This window comes from Sphaeramia orbicularis, chromosome 9 (genome assembly GCF_902148855.1).
Source record: "Sphaeramia orbicularis chromosome 9, fSphaOr1.1, whole genome shotgun sequence".
NCBI lineage: Eukaryota > Metazoa > Chordata > Actinopteri > Kurtiformes > Apogonidae > Sphaeramia > Sphaeramia orbicularis.
In genome coordinates, this window is record NC_043965.1 from 17294179 (window position 1) to 17307980 (window position 13802).

Genomic DNA, 13802 nt, shown 5'->3' on the forward strand with positions numbered 1-13802 from the left:
GTTGACAGAGGGATTTACATTATTGCTCAATTCACAATAGAATCCAAGCCACAGACAAACTTCAGAACTCCTTCAATTACTACGGCTCATAACGGTTTACAGCTGCAGCCTGAATGGAGCATTTAAATATGATGTATAAAAAAGGTAAAAACAAACAAAAGACATATTTTTTTATATCAAATTCTTATAATATTGAGGTCATCATTATGCATCTTAACTCCCTAGTCCGGAATCCATAATTTAAACAGAAAACGTATTTGCATTTGCTTCCAGTTTCACAAATCACGAACAGGCAAGAGCTCGTTCGCCTCCTTCCAGACTCAGCATTAATTCACTGTGACGGAGGGTTGGTTAGTTGTTATGTACATCAGAGAGCCGGCAGGGCAGCAAGCTTTCATTACGAGGCAAACAAGACCTAGTTTACACTCAGCGGATGTCTCCACTGCCTGTCCAACTTCAACATGAAGGGGATTTTGAAACTCGTACATGCAAAATATCATTACTGTGCAAGGAGCCAGAGAACATGAACTACAGGGTGGCCTCTGTGAAAGAAGGTTACTGAAAACTTGTCCCCTGAGAGAACAAATGAAATGAAAAAAAAACCTATAAAGAACAAATGGGATCATAAAGGACGAGGAGCAGTAATAGACGGTATCGAGGAGTTCGATAAATACACCAAGTCATCCAGAATTCAGGGCTTTTCCCAGTTCAGGTCATTTTATTTATTTATTTATTTTTTACACATATCTTTATTAAGGTTTTGAAAAATTACATAAATTTTCTGACATGAATTGACAACATTGTGTGGGTCTCCCCTGAACACAAATCCCCAGAACCCCCCCCAAGACTATATCTGAATTTTTAAACAGCTGTGAAAGTAAATAACATAACAAAACTAGAAGCACTCGGAGAGCGCAGACCTCCGCCAAGGCTGATCAGTGGCCCCCCCGTGGGCCCCCCCACCCCCGATCACCACCAAAATTTAATCATTTCTTCCTTATCCCATTTCCAACAAACCCTGAAAATTTCATCCAAATCTGTCCATAACTTTTTGAGTTATGTTGCACACTAACGATCAGTGGCCCCCCCGTGGGCCCCCCCACCCCCGATCACCACCAAAATTTAATCATTTCTTCCTTATCCCATTTCCAACAAACCCTGAAAATTTCATCCAAATCTGTCCATAACTTTTTGAGTTATGTTGCACACTAACGATCAGTGGCCCCCCCCGTGGGCCCCCCCACCCCTGATCACCACCAAAATTTAATCATTTCTTCCTTATCCCATTTCCAACAAACCCTGAAAATTTCATCCAAATCTGTCCATAACTTTTTGAGTTATGTTGCACACTAACGGACAGACAAACAAACAGACAGACAAACAAACAAACAAACCCTGGCAAAAACATAACCTCCTTGGCGGAGGTAATAATAACTGACAGACAATATAAGTAATAATGACTTGAATACTTCTCAACATCCATTTTTGTATGTCTAATATATAATCAAACATCATTTAAGAAAAAAAAATAAAATAAAAAAACAGTACGGTCTCACTTTGTAAGTTATGATGATGAGATATTAGGTCTTGATTCTAAAAATTTTAGACATGAATTTCATATCTTGTGGAAGATATGAGTTTTCCGTTTCATTGTGTACGTGAGCTTTTCAATAGCTATGCAGGATGAGCTTTCAGCAATCGATGGACAATCAACACTTTTCCAGTGTCTAGCTATAAAATGCGTTGCATGTATTAGACAGAGGTTCACCAGGCTACTTTCATGAGTTCTAAGGGCTAAAGTTTCTGGAATAACACCTAGAATACAGATCTCTGGGCACATTTGGATTTCTTTGTCTATAATATTGGAAATTGTGTTAATTATCCTCCAAAATTCTTGCAGTCTTGTATTTTCTTAAGAATTTTATTTTATTTTTTTCAGTTTAGCACAGCAAAATAATACAGTATATGCCTACTAGGCAAAAGAACTCATATAAAGATTTTGTCCTGATAAAGGCATTAGAAGTCATTGTCTTGAGCAAAAAGAAAGCAAGCCATTAAAATCTATAACTTGCAACTTGGGAGAAAAAAAAAAGTCACCATAGACGATGATGTAATGTTACAGTGAAAAGTACAAAAAAATTTGCAATAAAAAAAAAAATACAAATATGTGACAAAAGAGTATAATATGACTCCATTATTCATACTTTCAAAAATTACATTATTAATGAATACATCTGCAGTGAATATTAGCATTTTCCCAGATAAAGCTTAGAGGAAATTAAACTAATAACTCTTGGGGAAAATACTAGTCAAAATGTGGGTTCTTCAGCTCCAGTGCTGTATTTAGTAAGATCTGTAGCAGCCATTTTTTCAGCCAGGAACACTCAAATTACATTGAATCAAAATTTGACGGAGAGGAGATATTCGTTTTCAAAATGAAAATTTCTTAGTATGGATAGACTATTTTATTAATCTGGTTTAGCAAAAAGTAGACGCTACAAATTATCTCTAGGGTGTAGGATTTAGTAGGACGTTCACAATAAATTTCAATCCAATCTAGTTAAAAATAAACAAATGGTGGATACTTAAAATACACATATAGATGACGAAAGTTAGATAAGCTCACACGTTAAAAAAATAGATAAATAAAAATAAGGGGTGCAGCTGTAGGAATTTTACAAGGTTCCATTAGAGCCGGGTGACTTTTTTTTTTCATATCAGACAATAACGATATATACCATGATATAAATCAAATCACTATTATAGACAGACAGACAGATAGACAGATAAACAGACAGACAGACAGACACAGACAGATAGATAAATAGATGCTTTATTGTCATCATATTAGCACAAGGCATCAACATGATGAAATTCAAGGTGTTCTTCAGATCAGTGCGAACAAGCTTAACATAAAAGAGAACATATACTAAAATCAAAATAGAGGTAGCTAAAAAAAAGAACAAGTCAAGCCTAAATTTTCTGTTCCTCATAAGTTAGTTGTGAAGACATCAGAAGGTTATTTTTGATTTATTTTCTGTCAGAGGTTGAACTTGACAGATGTGCTGAAGAATATTACACAACTGTTTCAGATAAATAAAACGGCTGCATTCATTTAAAACTAAACTAAAAGTCTGACCAGCAGGCAAACACTTTTAAGTTTTAAAAGAGAACACAAACAAAACAGACCATCTTCATGAAACACTACTGGGGGTGTATACATGGGGGTACGTTCCTTAAGTGCCGTAACTGGCGTAAACCGAAAATGAAACTTAAGACACTTTGAATGTCTGACTCCCGGCTTCTATGCCACATCCTACTTTTCAGTAACCCATCGTCATATTTCTATCGAGGAAAAGTTATATTGCGATACATATTGTTATCATTTTATTGCCCAGCCCTAGGTTCCATCAACTTAACAGAGAGAAGGTTACGTACTATGGACTGATTGTTCATTGTGTTCCTCTTACCTTTAGGAAATGTGTAAAAGGGATGTTGGATGAGCTTATATCTGCTGCTTCTCTTGTCTGTCCTCCGTTTAGTCCACGACTGACTTCTTGTCAACTCTTCTCATGACTGGAATAATCGGGTACCTGCAGCAGTACAAGAAAAGAAGAGTTAGAAGTTTATGCAAGTTTTGCAGAGGCTTGTGTTTATCTGATCTTTAATACAGTGTGGGACATACAGTCTGAAATATTGCTGATATATTAGGAAATACACAACCATTACTGACAAGATTTGCACACTCCACAAGATTTAGTACTGCAATTTATGCATCTGTGCCACAGAAATAGATTTTATAAGGAAGTTGCAGGACTGCTTTACAGCTTGATAGGAGGATGATTTGACACCCATAAAAACACAGGGCTAATGTGATCGAAGCTGTTGTTCTTCCAGTGTAAACACAGCATATTTTGTATTTCCTCACAATAGCAGATAGAGGACTTTGCACTCAAAGAAAATTTTCAGCGGTTATCAGTTATATATTGCTCACCTAACATTTATAGGTGCTTCTATGAAACTGGGTTCATTTTGGTACCTGGCACTTTGCCAGCTTTTTACACCCAGTAATAAAAGAGAAATGTAGATATATTTCCCCCCAGAATGTACCTAAATATGACCCCAGATAAATGCAAAAAAAAATTATACTGTTGCTCTGAGCTATCCCAAAAGTAGAAAATTTTTAATAAAATACTGTGGCCAAAAATAGGACCAAAATTGGGACATGAAAAGCTACCTAGGTCTCACTGTATTTTATCTGGAAACCATGACTTGAAATGATATTATATAGCTCTATAAATAAAGACACTGTGTTAAATTTGAGGATCCTAGTGGTTTTTCTAACCCAGACATGTGGGTTTTTCATGAATTGGCAGTCTCATTCCAGGTTTTGTGTGTAACCCATTGTGTCCACTTCTGTTACACGCAGAACCTGCCCATTTAAACACAAATAAATCGCAAATGATTTAGCAACAGCGGTCATTTTTGTGAAACACTGCCTTGCATAATTAGTTGAAATTCCAAAATGTACCTGTGAGAGAATAAAGAGATATTCCAAAAAAAATAGTGGTGCGCAATTTTCGTGTCCTTTTGACCATGTAATGCATGAATGCAGATTTTTGTATTAAATATTATGTAAAATACTGTAAAAGTGTGTTTCATCTTGCTTCATGGCATTAGTCTACATCTAGAATTTTTAGCCCCCATGTCCTGTTTTTTGGGACCAGTTTCATAGAAGCACCCTTAATAGAACTGTTTTATCACCTGCAGGGAAAATAAAACCACATAACAATGAAAAGTAGAATGGAACTAAAAGGTACATTTTAAGAAGCACTGCCTCTTGACACATGTTGCACGATATATTCTTTTAGTGAAAAAGTCATATTGTGATTACTGAGTCTATTTGCTCGACTGTGAAGGAAAATGCATACACGACTTATTCTGACATGTGACAAGTATGTGCTTTTTTTTTTAACCACATCAAACATATAAACTTGAAAAAAAAAAAAAAGAACGTAAAATCCAAAATATCACCACAGACCTGACCATTAAATTGTATCCTTTAAAGGGGTCATATTTTGCTAAACCCACTTTTGTTAGTCTTTGGTTCATTTATTCGTGTATTTGGACCCTAATAGTTCATAAAGTTTGAATTTGAGCTCTCCAGGTGCTACCAAGGTAACTTTATATTCATTTTGGCAAAAATCGAGTAGCTTTCTACAACCTGTTGTAATTCCTGCTTAATTTGTTATGTCTATAGCTAGTTACGTCACCACATCTGCACACATTAGGTCAAGACTTCCGACGAACATTTCTACGAGGACGCCATAATTGTTTGTCAGCAACAGCGGTTGTAGTAAAAACTGAAAATATGTCCAAACTTTGAGCCAATTACCTAAAATGTTCAGTTGTTGGTTGAACGGGACAGAGCAGCACAGCCAACAACCTGGAGGGGGTGGGGCCTGAAGTGGCTCATGTGCATTTAAAGGGCCAGCGCTCAAAATGACCTTTCTGGTGTCATTACTCAGAAATAGGGTTGAAGATGGACCTGTGGAGTTGAATTAATGAAGAATTCAGACCCAAGCAGAGCATTTACAGTTTATGTAGACCACAGGGAAATGTTTTAAAATACGATAATTCCATTTTAAAAAGCAAAATATCACTCCTTTAATGATGATATAATTTCACAGGTTGACTTTATGTTTTCTGATTGCAACTGTGATTTTTTTAACCGCATCAAATATATCAACTTGAAAAAAAAAAAAAATGTAGAATCCAAAATGTCACCATATACCTGACCATTAAATTATATGCTTTAAAGATTATATACTTGCACAGGCTGACTTTATGTTTTCTGATTGCAACTATGTGATTTTTTTAACCGCATCAAATATATAAACTTGGAAAAAAAAAAAAGAATGTAGAATCCAAAATATCACCATATAGCTGACCATTAAATTACATGTTTTAAAGATTATATAATTGCACAGGCTGACTTTATGTTTGACTTTCTGATAGCAACTGCCATTCATTTTATTGTACAGCTAAAGTACTGAATCAATTTGGTATCACCATCACCTTCAAACTCACAGATTTTTCACAAATGCTTGTCCATATTTGGGGTCACAGACAGCCTGATAACCTGAAACGCATTTGGTCGACAAAGTGTCAAACTAAATGTCTTGGCATTTCATACAAGCCTTCAGTTTAATGCTGAGCAGATCCTCTTTTTTTTTTTTGTATGTGGTTCAAGGACACCACACAGAGCACTGTGGACAAAGTAAGCTTGTACTTTCACACTTGCATACAGGAACGTATAATATGATATTTTGCTTGCTCCCACATATGTACAAACATGGACATGAAATCTGATGTCAAAGCACCATCAACTACTGGACTGTGTTTCTTTCTGACAGGCAGGTGGTGCAGCATTCGACACTGCATCGCCCTTAACAAGAATATTTACACGACAGTAAAGGCTATACTATTCTCTACAAGAGGGTGGACGTTCAGGAAATACAGTAGATCAATTATTCACCACATACAGTTCATAAATGAGCCAGTGACCTTTGATTCTATGTGGAATGGGCCCAGTGAGGTCCTTCTTTCTCATCCTACCGCTGTCATTTTATCAATTTTTCACCCTGTTCTCTTGTCTTATTGGTTTTCCCACCTCCCACCTCCCTCCACCCCCCCCTTATTTCTTTTTGATTTTGCCGAGTGGTAGACTGGGTGCTCGAGGAGGAACCACATTCAATAATAAAAGACGGAGAGAGGGAGAGAATGGAGGGATGAGAGAGGAGGGGTAAAAATGTATTGTGCCCCTTCTGAGTGTCCCTGAATGATTTATAACACAAACTGACGCTTGCATGAGCCTCTGGGAAAGTTGTGCCTGCACTTCTCCTCCCCCTCGTTTACTCCACAGATTGGCATTTGTGACCAACCAACACAGGAGAGATGTAAAAAGAAAATCAAAATATCAACATGTATTCCCATCCAAAAAAAAAAAGTGATTGAATTGGAACAGTAATAGGAGTGTGTACTGGCAAGAATCTGGCAGTATAATACAAATCACAAAACTAGGATCACAATATGATATATCGCGATATATCACAATACTGTTAACAAGGCGATATTTTTTGTTTTGTTTTGTTTCTTTTTCTTTTTTTTTTTTTAGATTATTTCCTGGAAAAACTCATAGTGCAGCATTTGGATAAATAAAGTTTTAACATGCGGCTTTACCAGTACAAAAAAAAAAACAAAAAAACAAACAAACAAATAAATAAATAATGTTTTACAAACATAACAGTTTAAGATCCTGCTTAAATGTTTGTATTCAGTCCATGAATCATCCAACATCATAACATTATTTTTGTGCATTCCCAATAACAAAAAAACAAACAAACAAACATTTGCCTCTTTCTGACTTTAGGAGAGATGTTAAAAGAAAACCAAAATATCAATGTGTATTCCCATCAAAAAAAAAAGTGACTGAATTGGAACAGTACTAGGGGTGTGTATTGGCAAGAATCTGGCGGTACAATACAAATCACAAAACTAGGATCACAATATGATATATCGCGATGTATCACAATACTGTTAACAAGGCGATATTTTTTGTTTTGTTTCTTTTTTTTTTTTTTTTTTTTAGATTATTTCCTGGAAAAACTCATAGTGCAGCATTTGGATGACTAAAGTTTTAACATGCGGCTTTACCAGTACAAAAAACAAACAAACACACAAATAAATAAATAAATAATGTTTTACAGACATGACAGTTTAAGATCCTGCTTAAACGTTTGTATTCAGTCCCTGAATCATCCAACATCATAACATTATTTTTGTGCATTCCCAATAACAAAAAAACAAACAAACATTTGCCTCTTTCTGACTGTAGGAGAGATGTAAAAAGAAACCCAAAATATCAACATGTATTCCCATCTAAAAAAAAAGTGATTGAATTGGAACAGTAATAGGGGTGTGTATTGGCAAGAATCTGGCGGTACAATACAAATCACAAAACTAGGATCATAATATGATATATCGCGATATATCACAATATTGTTAACAAGGCGATATATTTTGTTTTGTTTCTTTTTTTTTTTTTTTAGATTATTTCCTGGAAAAACTCAGTGCAGGATTTGGATAAATAAAGTTTTAACATGCGGCTTTACCGGTACAAAAAAACAAATAAATAAAAAAAATAAATAATGTTTTACAGACATAACAGTTTAAGATCCTGCTTAAATATTCGTATTCAGTCCCTCAATCATCCAACATCATAACACTATTTTTGTGCATTCCCAATAAAAAAAAAACAAAAAAACACATTTGCCTCTTGTAAAAAGATGTAAAGAGAGATGTAAAAAGAAATCCAAAATATCAATGTGTATTCCCATCTAAAAAAAAATGATTGAATTGGAACAGTAACAGGGGTGTGTACTGGCAAAAATCTGGTGGTGATACAATACAAATCACAATACTAGGATCACAATACAAAATATCGCGACATAACACGATACTGTTAACAAGGCGATAATTTTTTGTTTAGTTTCTTTTTTTAAAAGATTAGTTCCTGGAAAAACTTAAAGTGCAGCATTTGGATAAATAAAGTTTTAACATGCGGCTTTACCGGTACAAAAAACCCACACAAATAAATAAATAAATAAATAAATAATGTTTTACAGACATAACAGTTCAGGATCCTGCTTAAATGTTCATATTCAGTCCCTGAATCATCCAACATCATAACATTATTTTTGTGCATTCCCAATAAAAAACAGATAAACATTTGCCTCTTTCTGACCGTAAAAAGCGCTTTTAGGATGCTTGAATTATCCATTATTTAACAAAACAGCGTTATCAATTTCAAAAAACGACATTTATGACCTGCAATATCACAAAACTACTTTTGTAGCATACAAACAACAGAACAAAATACCCATGTGAATATAGAAATAAAAGAGCCGGAAAAACAAAAAATACAAAAATGAACGTCCACCATGTCTGCATTTGAATAAATACCTAAAAATATTGATACAGTACTATTTTTACTATCGATACAGTATCGTGAAGTGAAATATCGCGATATATTGTGATACCAATATTTTCTTACACTGAACAGTAATATAAAAAAATAAAAATAATGATGCTGAGAAGTGACCAAACAATGCTGTTGCTAAGGGACAATTCTAGGTTAATTAATGTTCTGCCAGTAAATGAGGTATAACGGCAGAGAATTTTAATTTTTGATTACCTGTTGAATAAATATACAGTATCCACAGTTGGTGAGTGTAGGACAAGGTCAGAGAGAAAAGCAGCATCAGAAAAAAAAAAAAAATCTCTCAGAAAGAGGTCAACAGGTCTGTGGGACTGAACTCAGTGTATGTCAGTCTGGATATATGTTTGAGTCAAAGAATATGCAGTAGAGAAAGTAATTGGCCTTTTTTTTTTTTTTAAACTTTGCTTTATGAATTGCAACCACTATCAGGAGGACACAGTGAAAAGGGAAAAAAACAACTTTATTTTCCATCCAGTTTGTCCGCTATGTTTACATCATCTCTTCTTTTAATTCGCTCAGTCAGCAGCCTACAGTTAGTGACTTATAGCCAAGAATGTGTGTGAGGTCACCACAACCTTGATCTTCAACTTTTAACCAAAATCTAAACAGGAATGTCTTTGCAAAACTAAAAAAGAAAATTCTTAAACTGTTCCTGAGATATTGCAGTTTAGATGTAATGGTGCGTGACTGACAAACAAACAAATCTTCTAATAGATTAGCAATTCTTTTTTTTTTTGACAAAGTTAGTGAGAATAAGTGTTTTACCTTGGTGACATGTTTTGTGACATGTCTTTTACTTTTTGGTACTTCTAATATGGCATTGTATGTTTCAAATATTTTGTGTTTTAAATCCATAATTCCATCTTATTTTACCTCCAGCGGTTCCTGTTTTTAATTAGAGTTCTCTGTTTTTAATTCATATTTGTCACTTTTATTTTTCGGTATTTCTTATATGTCCACTGGATGTTTCAAATGTCTTGTTTTGTCTTGGCTATATTGTAAATGAGGTTGGGTCCTCAATGCATCTCCGAGTTTAAATAAAGGTTATGATGATGATAATCTGACATGTGATCATGTGTCTTTTTATAATATTTAATATAAGAAAATCAACAAAATGAAGATAATCTACCGTACTGTGGTTACATCAAAAAATATACAACATTATAGAAAAAAATGAAATGCAACAGAGTCCAGGATTTTCCATAACCTCTTAATAAAGTATCTATCTATCTATCTATCTATCTATCTATCTATCTATCTATCTATCTATCTATCTATCTATCTATCTATCTATCTATCTATCTATCTATCTATCTATCTATCTATCTATCTATCTATCTATCTATCTATCTATCTATCTATCTATCTATCTATCTTTCTTAAGCCTGGCTGCCCCTGGTTCCCTCTGTGTTACCATGGTAATGCTATGTGACACTTCTAACAATATACACATGCTATACAATATGAACATCGGCTAACAGCTCAACAAAACCCACTAGTGGACGACAGAACACAATGCAAACAAGCACTAATGAACACGCAAATATTGAAAACAAGCTAACAGTCCAAGACCAGTGGGTCATGTTTAATTTCATAAAACAGACCAATGGGACAAACCAGTGCTAAGCTAACACTGAACAGATCCAACTGTACAAGTACTATTTCTCTCACACTAAAACTCACCAAATGAGACAAAGAAGAGCAAATATAAACATCACATTATGACTCAATGATTATGAATTTTCTGATCCTAACTGTTGTATATGAAGGAAGCTTCTGCTATCAGTCACTCCATTGTTTTGTGTTACATTGAAATGTTTCTGACTAGAAACAAATGATGCAGGGTTAATAAACATGATAGTGTGATTGGTTCGATGGGGCACTACTTAATTAAAATTGGCTGTTCTCACGCCTGTCAAAACATGGACAAATGAATTCTATCCAAATTGTATTGAGCATGTCTCATATTTCTATTGTGAAAAAGTTATATCGCGATATATGTCGTTTTATTGTCCAGCCCTAGGTACAATATAAAAAAAAAGGGACACCGGTTAAACGGTTCTCCTTTTTTTTTTTTTTTTAATTTTAACTCTTCTTGCTTTCTGCACAGTTCTGTCTGAGAGTCTGGCAAAACCACACACACACAAACACATGGACCTTTAAGCCTATCACCTCTGACAGACCAGTGATCAACACCCATAGAAGAAATAAGAATACTTGTGCTTCAGTCGTATATTGCCTCTAAAACATTCCTGTAGTGTTTTACAAATATAAGGTGCATAATTGTGATTTTAGGTTTATACTTCTGCAACAGAATCAGGAAATAATGTTTTATTTTTCTGTGTCACAGGGTTTTTTTCCTTGCTATCCTGCTTAATCTTTAGTCTATTGGTTATTGGACCTTCACTCGTTCTCCTTTGTTTGCAGAGTGCAGGAGGTTATAAATTTCAACAGGTCTGTTTTCAAACACAAGCCACAAACGTTGCATACTTTACCTTTAAGATACATGCAGTAAAACCTTGCAGTAAATCCGGAATGTTTGGACTGCATGTCTTTTAATTACATAATGACGCAAATTAATGTAAAAAGCATGTATGTATAGGTGTGTGCCTGTGTGTGTGTATATATATATATATATATATATATATATATATATATACACATACATACATATATATACATACATACATATATGTATATATATATATATATATATATATATATATATATATATATATATACACACACACACACATATGTGTGTGTATATGTGTGGGTGTATAGATCTGTGTATGAATATGTATTTACATATATGTGTGATTGTATTATGTGTTTATGTAAATGATATTATATTTGTTCTTAATAATATAAAGCCAGAAACCAAAATATTTAATAGTAAGTATCAGTCATGTTATGGTACATAGTATAGATCTGCTTAGACTAGGAAGGTTATTATTGTTATTAATTATATAAGGAGAAGAGGTGGGAGTTTATAAGTTGTACTTCTTCTCACTCCTTTTTGGTTATGTATTATATGTCTTATGTTTAAGTGTTTTGTTTATTTATTTTCTTTTGTTTGACATTCATATTCGAAATAAATACATCCATTAATCCATCAAATAATCAATCAATCAAGCAGATCCTATTCCAGATTACGACAGTTCACTGCACAGTAAAATTTACTCAAATTGAAGAAAATTTTACTCTACTCAGATTAGGGATGTAACGATATGAAAATTTCATATCACGGTTATTGTGACCAAAATTATCACGGTTATCATCATTATTGAAGTATTTTTTCAAATTCTGCTCAAAATGTTCAAAAAGTACTTATACACACAGTGAAATAATTTAACCAAGTTGTATTTTGAAAACAAAAAACAAAAAAAATAAATTAATTAATAGGCACAATGTAAGTTCTGTTGGCAGAAACGTTCAAATATTAACATGAAAACACTAAACATACAAATGTGCATTAAAGATGTCACCTTATGGCCATTGGTCGACCATTTTCCATATCAACTTTGAGTTGTTTTAGTTTCTTTTTCATAGATAGATTCAGGAAATGAGCAGTACCGTGTGTTTTCAAAGTGCAGTAATCAAACACGGTTAGCAAGATAATTAGAATTTAAATGGTAATACTAACCATCGGGAATTTTACCACGGTTTATCGTCATACCGGTAACCATTACATCCCTAACTCAGATAACATTTGGTCCCTCTTTAAAGAGAGTCAAAGTTACTCTTTGGGCAGAGCTCTCCAAACTCAATATAGAGCCAAATTTACTCTTTTTGAAGGAAATACTTTTGACTCTGTAAAAAATGTTCAGTAATTTTTCCTGTGTGACTGCAGAAAAAATAATTATATATTGTACATCACTATTCAGCCTATACATACATACATACATACAACTTTTAGTCCATATTACCCAGTCCTAATGTGTAGATATTTATTCAGTCGATATACCTCACAATGTTCATAATGCTTCCGTTCGTGACTGGTCACACATACACACAAACATGAGTGACAACAAAACCCTGCTTCGCCTGGCACTCAGCAAAAAGTTTTTGTGTTCATTTTACCCTTGAGAGAGAACAGAATAGGGATTTACGCCTTCTGTTGCCTGTAGGGGTCAGGGTCAGAAAACGCAGGCTTTAATACATGTATTAAAATAAACACAACACCGCCCCTAACATACCACAGGCTTTCTGACAAAGTTGGCGCATTGGCTAATGATCAAAATCTCAATATCCAACTCCTACTTTCTGTTCCTCCTGTTACATGAAACACACTGTGATATGAATCATAAATCCTGAGTCATAAGCCATCAATTTCCATGGTAAAAATGTGGCCAAACAAATTATTTCAACAACCCTGTATTGCGTTTCAGTTCTTTAGCGTTTTTAATGATGCAGGAGAGCAGCTTCCAGAAGGGCTGGCCAACCTTTCTATCAAACTGTATGTGATGTTAGGTATCAAATACAGATTTACAGACGTCTCCATCCAAACAAACCGGCTACCCTAAGTATCCACAATGATGTCACCCCTGAATGGATATGCAAGGAAATGGGTGAAAAGAGAGGAGATTTGTCTTTGACACAAGCCCTCAAAGTACCTTTATGGAATGTTCTCACTGTTTTCTTCCAGATAATGCGTACAAGACACTGATATCAAAGCTCAAAATGAATAGTTTGTACATGAAAAGATACAAACTGCCAGTGTAAATCTGTTCAATTTTTC

At 34.4% G+C, this 13802-nt stretch overlaps 1 protein-coding gene across 3 annotated transcripts in view; it reads right to left on the bottom strand.

Annotated features, from left to right (window-relative positions):
• The window catches only part of taok3a (TAO kinase 3a), a 104877-nt gene that overhangs the window by 64073 nt on the left and 27002 nt on the right, over positions 1 to 13802 (bottom strand). For 2 of the 3 annotated variants that reach the window (XM_030142928.1, XM_030142929.1), the window contains exon 2: positions 3471 to 3593. The gene's annotated coding sequence lies outside the window, so the exon portion shown is untranslated. Of the gene's footprint in view, positions 1 to 3470; positions 3594 to 5395; positions 5415 to 13802 lie in introns of those variants that run through there. The other variant, XM_030142931.1, reaches the window with a different exon arrangement.